The sequence below is a fragment of the Silene latifolia genome, chromosome 7, assembly GCF_048544455.1.
Source record: "Silene latifolia isolate original U9 population chromosome 7, ASM4854445v1, whole genome shotgun sequence".
In the NCBI taxonomy this organism is placed as follows: Eukaryota; Viridiplantae; Streptophyta; class Magnoliopsida; order Caryophyllales; family Caryophyllaceae; genus Silene; species Silene latifolia.
Genome location: NC_133532.1, coordinates 41,920,548 through 41,931,603, shown reverse-complemented (window position 1 = coordinate 41,931,603; position 11,056 = coordinate 41,920,548).

Genomic DNA, 11,056 nt, shown 5'->3' with positions numbered 1-11,056 from the left:
ATATCTCAACCGTCACATAACCCAAACTTTACAATCAACTCCTCATCTCTGACTACACACTAAAGTGTGTAGTCCTGCCAGAGTACCCGTCGCAACAGGGTACTCCACTCTGCCAGTGGGGGACCGCAGTCGTTCCCACCTAAGCCCAGCTCATACCATAGAGCGAATAACCCAAATCCATTAATGTGCACATCCCTTCTGTGGTGGGTTCCACAGAAGGCGAATAATAGGCGTGAAGCCACTCCCGCAAGTGACCCCACTCAGCCAGGGACGCACCCCGAAGATCACTGACAGATACAATCAAACACAACTACCAGCAGTAATCAATTCCAACAACCGGCACAATACTCGTATGATAATATTCAACAATCATAAATCACAACCAACACATATGTGAATAATACTGAGTAGGGAAACCCTACCTGGAATGCAAAACAATTAGACGATCTCAACAGCTGTTATCAAAAAGCCTCCTCTACGAATTCTCCTCCTAACATATGATCACATAATTACTAACAATCATAAAAACCAACAAAACCCCCAAATCCCCAAATTAGGGCTTAAACAAACTTAATAAAATACTATAAAATCGGTACGTAGATCTTACCCTCGACGCAAGGATCACAAGGATGTAAAGAACGATAGATTCCGACCTCCCAAGCTCCGAGATTTGTCAATAATGCGAAAGATGCGAAGTACGTAGGTTAAAATCTCTTTTGAAGTGATTAGGTTTAATAAAAGTGTATTATGAAAGTGACGGAAAGGTTTATATATTAATTCGCATTATTAACAAAACCCGACAAAATATTACCCGTAAACCGAGCCACTCGATCGGGTAGCTGACGTACTCGATCGAGTGCCCCCTACTCGATCGAGTACCAAGGCTATTCGATCGAGTACCCTACAGGCAGACTACTGTTTTAAAAACCAAAACACCCTTACTTGACAGAGTAAGGCCCACTCGATAGAGTACCCAGAGGCTCATAAAACCGTAGTATTACAAATAGTCCTCATCACTCTCATCACTCTCATCAATGTCATCCTCCACCTCCATAGAAGAATGAGGCACTATATTCCTTCTAGGCCTATCTTCAACACCATTAACCTCTGTAGGGGTCCCCTGCTTAGCCTTTGGAACATATACCCCTTTCCTCTTGGCAGAGGTTTTAGGTATCTTTTTATTTGATGTTTGCTGACTCCTTCTTGGGATTGACTTAGAAACAGGTTGTGATGGTTATGAATGGAATCTATCAGAAGTGGGACATTGTGATGATTGAGTTGTTTGTGTTACAGGTTCTGGAGAGTTGGGAGTAGGTTGTGGAGGAGAGTTGGGAGTAGGCTGTGTAGGAGATTTAGGAGTAGGCTTTGTAGGAGATTTAGGTGTAGGATGTGGAGGAGATTTGGGAGTAGGTTGTGGAGGAGATTTGGGTGTAGGTTGTGAATGTGGAGTAGATTGTTGATCATTGGGTTGGGTTAGTGGCACTTCATCAGCAATTTCTTGGGAGGTGTAATTTCTTACATACTCAGTGTCATTAGTATCTATATCCACCACATGCACTTCAATGCTCAAAGGCTCCACTTCTATTGCCTCCCTCTGCCTTCTAGCCCTCTCTTCTTCTTCCCTCTGTTTTTTCTCTTCTACCTCTCTTTGTACCTTTTTCAATCCCTCACCCAACCTAAACAAACTAATAAGATGTTCAGTGTGCTCCAACCAAACCTTAATAACATTTCTCCCTTCAAAATTAGCAAACATGCTCAACAAATCATTATCATTTCTTATATATATTTTCTGACCCCTACCATTTTTTATAAAACAAGTCGTAAACTGATGGTATGAGTACATTCTGCTTCAAACTTACATCCCCAAGCTCACCAATTACATCCAGTAATTGCATTAAATCAACATCATATACTGAATAATCAAAGCACTTACCCCCATAGTTAAATTCCAACCATATTGCAGGATCCATCCTATAATTACACACAATGATGAAAATTAATCAAAAATATAACTCAAACCCTAATTTCGTGAAATTTTGTTGACAAATACTAACATGCAACACATATTACTGCTTCATATAACTTAACTGAATCTAAATAAACAATTTTTATGAACTTAATTGAAAAATAAAGATAGTTGCTAAAGATATTACCTTTACACTTTGAAAGGACGAAAATCCGCAGATGAAGCTTGAAAGAGGAGATTACTTTCGGATTTGGGGTAAAATTAGGGATTTTGTTTGGGGTTAGGGTTTTGGAAAATATTCTGGGATAATTTGGGGGAAAATTAGGGATTTTGTTTGGGAAGATGAATATATTTTGTTTAGGATGATGGGAGAATGAAATTTAGGTTTTTAGTATGTGTTTAGGTTAGAATAAAGACAAATAAGGGTGTGTGTTGGTTATGTTGTTGACGCCAAATAAAATACACTCACGGCGTTATGATGGCAAGCATAGTAAGGGCATTTGGGGAAGGAAAAAGTCAAACTGATGGGCACCATATGTAGAAAGCTAAAAGGAGGGGTACCATGTGTAATCCGCCAAAGTTCGAGGGTACCATGAAAAAAACCCGTATATTTTATAACTATATAAATAATGACGTAAGTATTCACCTTATTATTGTAGTCTTGTGGAGTATGTAGACCAATTTTATTACGTACTTCATCCATTTTCATATGATGTACCCATTTTATTAAAATACTCCACTCATATATTCAACAAATGGGTACATCATACGAAAACGGAGAAAGTACCATTTTAAATATTGATATAATTTTACACCACCTTAATATGTACACAAGAAAGTCATTATTCTCACTTCGTTTCTTTAAACAAATGGGAATCAAAAGAAATCAGTTTTCTCTAATTCAACGTATATAAAATGTTATTGTTACCTTTGTTTCTCTACTCATAAAGATTTGTTCATATTCAACTTATATAGAAACGTTTTTTCTACATAGTTCAGGAAAAAAATGTGTAAAATTTTCTTTGAATATTTTAATATCTTTCAACTAATTAGTAAAACTAAATTACCCAAAAATCAAAAAATTGAGAATTGATGTAAATCAATTTTCTACAGTATGACGTAATCTTGAAATGGAAAGTCATAACGTAAATATGGGAGGAAGCGAATATTGATCATATTGGAAACGTACGGATTAATTGATTATCATAATCAATCAACAGGCTTTAATATTCTTAACTTAAATAAAGGATGATAATTAAGGACTTGATTAGTTATTTTGTATAATTGGATAGCAATAATATATTTGTATAAAATGATAAGATTTCGGGTAGTCAAATATATCCCGGATATCAAGGAGTATAAATGATAATATCCCGGATTGTGCTTGTTACTCTGATTAGAATATTTAATGCACATTTGAAATTATTAGGAAAGCTATATTAATAGTGTTGAGAATTTGTACGTGATTGCCTATATTAATATTTTTTTTTTATAGTTTTAGGATTTCAGCAAATGACACGTGGCGTAGGAGTAGGCGTTGACACGTGGCGATCAAATAGGACGCTGGTTACAACTTTAATATAATACTAATTTTTGAACCCGTGCAATGCACGGGTAATAACGGAAAGTATTATTATAAATAAAGACTTATGTATTTTTTTATTTAGTAAATAACTAAATATTAGAAAAAAAAAATTTATCTACCCATACACTTTTGATAACTTTATGTTGCTTAATTTTATTTGAAGTACTTTGTTTTTTTTTTCTCGACTTTTTAATTATGAGAGGTGGAATCTGAAAAACTGATATAAAATTATTTCAGATTTCATACACATGTTTATTTACACAATATACATTTAGTTCTACTTGTCTTTGTGCGTAATTTTTTTTTTTTTTCATATTACCCCCTTGTTTATTCTCCTCCTAATTCTCTACCTTCTCTATCATTTTCTCTCTCACCCACCATCGCCTGGAAGCAGTGTTCACCATTACTGACCCACTACCTCGAGATCCACCAGCAAAACCTCCACCACAGTGATGACCACACCCAACACATTAGACCACGACGTCCCTCTCAACCCTTATCTCATGAGCCCCCCACAACTAACCACCTTCCCTGCAACTCATATCATACGTCCTCCATATATATATGAAATGTTCTAAACAAACTTTAAGTCATATATGATATTAAAATTTTAATGTTCATATATTAGGTGTGAAATAATGATATGCTTAAATATACAGAGTAACAATCTAAACTAAATTGACCAAACTCAAATGTAATTGGCCTAAACTCTTAGTTTGATCTTTATGTGCTAAAAATATTCATTCTTAGGTTTTAATAACTATTTTTTTTTTGTCAATTTATAACCCTTTTCTAGTTAGTATTTCCTGTATCAATCGTAAACCTTTTTCTTTTTTCCATTTACGTACCTCAAATCTATTTTCGCCGTTTATATTGTGACACTAATAAACAAATTTGTATTTGTAATAAAATTAATTAGTTTCTTTTTAGCTATTGGTCGGTTGATTATGATTCATTGATCCTGAACCATTTCATGCCATTTATCATCATTGCCTTATAAAAAAATAATTTAGCAAAATATTCCTTACTAATCAAATTTAGAAACATCATTTTTAACCATTGCCTCGCTAATGCATGACTCTATCATAAATAATCGACCCCAAAATGACATGACACAAACGAACCTTGTCTGAAATAATCGGACACGAATAACCCATATTCGAGATGACTGGGTAACAGCGTAGCCGAATTGAAGGCGAATCCCTCAATAACCTAACCTGATACGACACAGATGAATTGAGTAGACCATGACCTGATTTAGTGGTTTGTCAACTCTAAATAAACATCTGAAATAAACTTGCAAAAGTCACGCGACAGAGAAAATAAAAGCAAATAAAGTCATTATGTATTGATCATCTTATTTTGAATTGTAGTATTCTGCGGTCTTTATGCATGTGTTGATCATTTTTGAAGAACAAACCCGCCATAAAACTTTTTAAGAAACAATAATTATTGTTTGAGACGGTCTCACATTGTAAGACGGTGATGTTTAAAAGAAAAATCATTTATTAACATTAAATAAATGAATAATATTTTTACAAAAATGAATAGTCTCACGGTGTGAGATTGTCCTATTCTATAATATGTGGTACACAAATGATTTACAAAGTTATTGTAATATAAACATCGTCCAGTTAATATATCCTTCAACCAGTTGTACCCAGTTGTATGCTCTAGAACCTGAGCTATATAATAAAGTTTTTGAGTTTTGTTTTAAAGAAGTCGAGCTATACCATAAAATTTCTGAACTCACTCACTTAAACATAAAAAATTTAACTTTAAGAAAGCTCAAAAAAATTACACATAAGCTTGATAAGATATAACTTGGCTGTATGATGCTATTGTACCACTGGAGGTATAATGTTATTTGTGAACATCGTCTTCGTATTACCTTGGACCAAAAATGATTTACAAAGTTACTGTAATATAAACATCTTCTTCATATTATCTTGGACAATAAATAGACTGGATATAAATAATGAGGGATCTAGTTTTTGGATAGATTAATAATGGACTGGATATAAACTTTTGTACTCGTAGAACATTTTGAAAGCGGGAATGAAAATATCTTATTAAATACCAAAAAGAGTATACCGAACTAATAGAAAAATGAAACACACACTTTTGAGTAGAGTTCACAACCTTTTGTGAAGCTTGTTCTATTATCCCATAAAATGTTTCTTAGCTTACAAAAAAATGGGCAGAGGAGCGCATAAGAGAAATATAATAGAATTTTTTGCAACAATATGAAGATTTATAAATAGAAATACCAGAAATAAATTCATCATAAAGTAAAGCAACTGACTAATATATTTGAAAGCATGAGATATTTATCATTAGTGAAATATGATAATTATAGTGAATCATGATTTACCTTGAGAGCTTTAAAAATTGGTTTTTTATGGCAGTGATAGTCTTCTATACTTCACAAATAATACTATACAACCAGTTGTATAATAAGCATTGTACAACCCTATACATTAATCCGAGCTTATGTGTAATTTTTCTGAGTTTTATAAGAGTATTTTTTTTTGTTTAAGTGTGTGAGTTCAAAAACTTTACAGCATAGCTCAGATTCTTCTAAACAAAACTCGAAAACTTTAGTACACGGCTCGGATTCTGCATCATACAACTGCATACAACAAGTTGTATAATCTACTCATTGTACTCCACTCTCGTAGAGGAAGAATAATGAGAGAAAAGTTATAAAGTTGTTCCAATGTATAAAACTCAAAAGATAGCAGAAATAATATACAATATTTATTTCCTTATTAAAATTACCAAAATATTCTAGTTCCCTAAAATTACGTAGGAGTTTCATAATTGGCCAAAATTTCGGCATATTAATTGTCAAAAAAAAAAATCTCAGCATATTAGTATGAATTCCAAATTGAGGGCCTGTTTGGCCAAGCTTTTTAAGTGCTTTTCTAACTGGAAAAGGAGAAGCCAGGCCAAACAGTATAATTTATACAAATGTAAAACTACTTTTGAAAAGCCAAAAACTCATTCTAGGCCCCAAAAAGTAGAAGTAACAATTTTCTACTTCTCATTCGACTTTTCAAGGAAGCAACAAAAAATCCAAATGTTTTGCGTCAATTTTTTTTTTTTTTTTTTTGCCTCCAAAAAATTTGTAACCCTTTATATGTTGTGTTATTGGTGTTTCCATTTACTCTCTTCTGCACAATCCTTTGTCTCTCTCACATACACACCATTAAAGTACCATGTAATCAATCATCAACTCCAACTATTTATCGGCGTAATTTTGATTCGACAAAGGTGTATAAAACTATTTTGAAGAGTAATCATATGTTTTAAGTACAATTCTCGAGTGATTACAGTAAATTTTTAAAAATTAGTTTTTATTCAAAATAATGATTCTACAAACAAAACAAGTATTAAAAAAAAACAAAAAGCTAGATGGAAAGTTAGGCCAAACATATAAATTTGATAAGAAGTAGCTATTACAAAAGTATGGCCAAACAAATAATTTTTTTTCAAAAAGTAGCTTGTGAAAAAACTCCTTCTAAAAAGGAGAAGCTCTTTCACACAAGCAAGGCCAAACAGCACCTGAAAATCTTTGCATATCAGGTTTATATTCCAAAGTTAACATTATTTTATAGTCAACCAAGAATTCTTCCGACTATCTTAGGAAATCTATTAAATAATTAATTTTTTTAGTAAAAGAATCTATTAAATAATTAATTCTTCCCTAAAATTACGTAGGAGTTTCATAATTTGCGGTATACTCCATCACAACTTAAGGAAAGATTGTACTGATAGACTATATTTGTAATGCTAAATTATACTCTGGATATTGTTTTTGTTAGGTTAATATTGTACCCAAATTATTTCCTAAACTTCACCCCAAATCAACTTAATATTAGCAACTTCTACCGAAAATATCTTCTAAAAAAATTGCGCAAATATCTCCTAAAAAAATTATGCCGAAAATATGTTAAAAAATGATACTGAAAATATTTCCTAAAAATTTTTAAGTTGATTTGTTGAAATATTCGACCGAAAATAACTCCTAAAATTACGCACAAATAAACTTCAAACTTAGCAACTTCCTTATTTTTTTCATGTTTACGTGATTGGTCATCCTATATATTTTTTTTAAATAAAGAATGACACGTGGCGTTTGAAGGTGTTGTGACACGTGGCGATCAACGGGGTTGGCGGTTATTGTTTTAATATAATATATGATGATATGATATGATTAGTTTAACTTAACTTTACTTAATTAAATAAACTTAAACTCAATTAAGCTTAAAACAATAAGAATACCGCTTTTATCGACAAAAGAAAAAAAGATATACAAATGATGAAAGCTTCAATGCTTCATATTAGACTCGGAAATTGAAGTTGTGGTTTAGGGAGGGGCGAGTTGGGCAACACTCTTAAGTCCACTCACAAGCCCACCCCCGCTGTACGAGCCTCCCACCGCCAACAGAACCTCCACCACGACCACCTGCCCACCCTTCATGGCTAAAAAACCTCTTCCAAACATGTACACACTAATGCCAATAAAAAATGCTTTGATACACATGCTATTGTTCAGCCAATACATTCAAAATATACATTGAATGGAAATTTATTCTTCAACGCTTCTAAAGGTGGTAGATTTTAATTATAATCCGCTACATTGTATAAACTGCAAAAATGACGATGGACCATTAGTATATCTGAAATAAAACATTACACCACCATTAGTAGATCTGAAACGAAACAGGCGGTGGCTGTCGACTACAAGGTAGTTGGGTGGTGGTCGAAATCGTCACCGGCGGGGTCGTCGTCGCACGCGCTGGTTCATGGCTAGTGGGGGTGCGTTGGATGATGGTTGTGGTGGTGGCCGGTAGACATGAGTGGTTGCTGACGTAGGGTTAGGGAGGGACAAGAAGGGTCATGTGAGGTGTTATATGAATAAATATATGTAAATGTATTAAATAATATAAAGTTTGATTTAATTGTATATTCCCTCCTAGTCTGAGTGTTGGTTCCCTTTATTTTGGGCACCAAAATTAATGAAATGAATTTGGACCACACAAAACACCCTACCCCACATGGAATTGAATTTGGACCACACAAAACTTACCAAAAAAGGAAAGAGGAACCAACACCCGGCTAGCATGAAAATGGAAAGGGGAACCTACACTCAGACTAAGAGGGAGTATATGATATAATATTTTTGGTATAAAAATAATAATATTCTGAAAAGGACAAGTTTGTTGTGAAATAAAGGGAGAGATAATTATAGAGAGAATTTAGAGAGAATAGAAAAGAGACAAAACTGTATTCTTATTCCATTAGAAGGGGTATATATACACATACAATGGTAGAGTTTCCATAAGATAATATATTCTATAATCCTATAAGATATGGACATCCATATAATAATAATAATAATATTTCATAACACTACCCCTTGGATGTCCATTACTGAAGAACATGCCTCGTTAAAAATCTTACTAGAAAAACCCTATGGGAAAAATGCTAGAAAGGAAAAGAGTACAATAATCTTCAAACACACGTGATAATAGCTGCCTCGTTAAAACCTTTCCATGGAAAATCCAGTGGGACAAAACCATGGATAAGGAAAAAGAGTACAGCGCGTGTCAACTCACCATGATGGTTACATAACTTGATAAATCTTGAAATGAACCATGCTTTGACGTAACTTCTCGATCTTTAAATAAAATCCATCGTAGTTGATAAACTTGATATCTTCAAATCCTTGATAATTTCAATCTTCATATTTCTTTAATTCTCACAATCTGGGTGCAGTCATTTGTGATGACTCTTGGATCATCATTTCAAATAATATTTTCACAATAGTGATAAGGAACTTCTTGATAGATGACATAACATTATATGTTAAGAATAACTCATCTTAATAATCATAGCGTATCAATGCGCTTATTGTGCTACCTCGTTAAAAACCTTGCTAGGAAAAACCCACTGGGACAAAAAACCTAGTCGAAGGAAAAAAGAGTGTAGCCATCATTCCTTAATTCCTTATCTTAAGGAGAATCAATCCGATAATTATTGAATAAATCATCCAATACTTTTGAGCGTTTTTCTTTGCTAAACCACATATGTATGAATTGACATTCTCATTGTAGACTTTGACTACATTATTTTCCAATCGTTATGGTAGTTCTGGACCATAAACTAATTTCACATGTTGAGCATGAAGCTCATATAAATCATTATTCTCATATGCTCAAACTTCAGGTTGAGATAATAATAATTTCCTTCAAGTAAACTCTACATGAATTTAAATATTCCATTTTGGAAATAATCATGATAACATTTCAATCGTGTCGTAGAGGTTCATATATAATCATGAGTTCCCAAAACTCAAGAGGCTCCTATAGGGAGTTATCCTCGTTGGAGTATCTCATAAGATAACATTTCTCCTTTTTTTAAACATCTATCCATTTAAAACAATATTATAAAACATGTTCATACATATGATATAAAACTAATTCTAAACAACAGTTATATAACAATGCAATAATTTATATAAAATAAAACTAATTAACATGCAAAGGATGAACTTAATCTCTAAATGCACAAGATGATGACTCGATAATGCAAACTGTACAGTTTCATTTTCCAATATTCCTAACTTCAATTGAGTTCAAGTCAATAGTTGGACATTTAGTCCATGAGCTCATTTATAATCATAGATTATATGTCGACAATAAAAATTGGACTTACTTATAAGATCCCCATTTTCTAGCCCATTAATTTCCGTGCGTAAATGCATATCGGTTCCTTAAACATATCGATATAATTTCAATATCTCGTGATATTGCCAGTACTGATCAATGATGTCTGAATATATTTGGTACCATTCCTTTTCTATATAGGCCATCTATTATCATTCAGATATTTATGTCACTTTCAGGACATCCAAATTTCTTTACTCCAACCAAGTGGTGTTAGTCCAGTGGTAGACGGGTTAAACCTTGAAGCTTGTAGAAATGCAGGAGTTGAGAGGTCCCGGGTTCGACTACCAGCTGGGGCGATGATCACTTGGCCACTGCAGCCCCCGAAGGGGGTGGCTTACATGGTCGATGTGGTGGTGCGGGAATGCATGGGCCCGGGGGGATTCAACCCCCTCGTCATAAAAAAAAAAAAAAAAAATTTACTCCATAGAAGTACCAACTGCCCAAACTTGCCATTTTCTTATTACTAAAAATATGTGAACCGATATGACTCTCACACTATATTTCACGTGTAATTTATTGTTAAATTTGGCAAGACTCTAATTTTTCATTACATATATTTTCTATGACTAATGTATAACTCGCTATACCACATATATGGCTAAACTGTCTATAATTAAATCATAGATTTTAATGTAACATATCATATTTTGATAAGGTGGTAAAAGTGGTATCATAATACATCTTTATAACCAAATGAATACCATCATTTCTAATTCCATGAACCTCTACTTGATGCATTTCATATTGAAAACAAACCACTGAACTTCA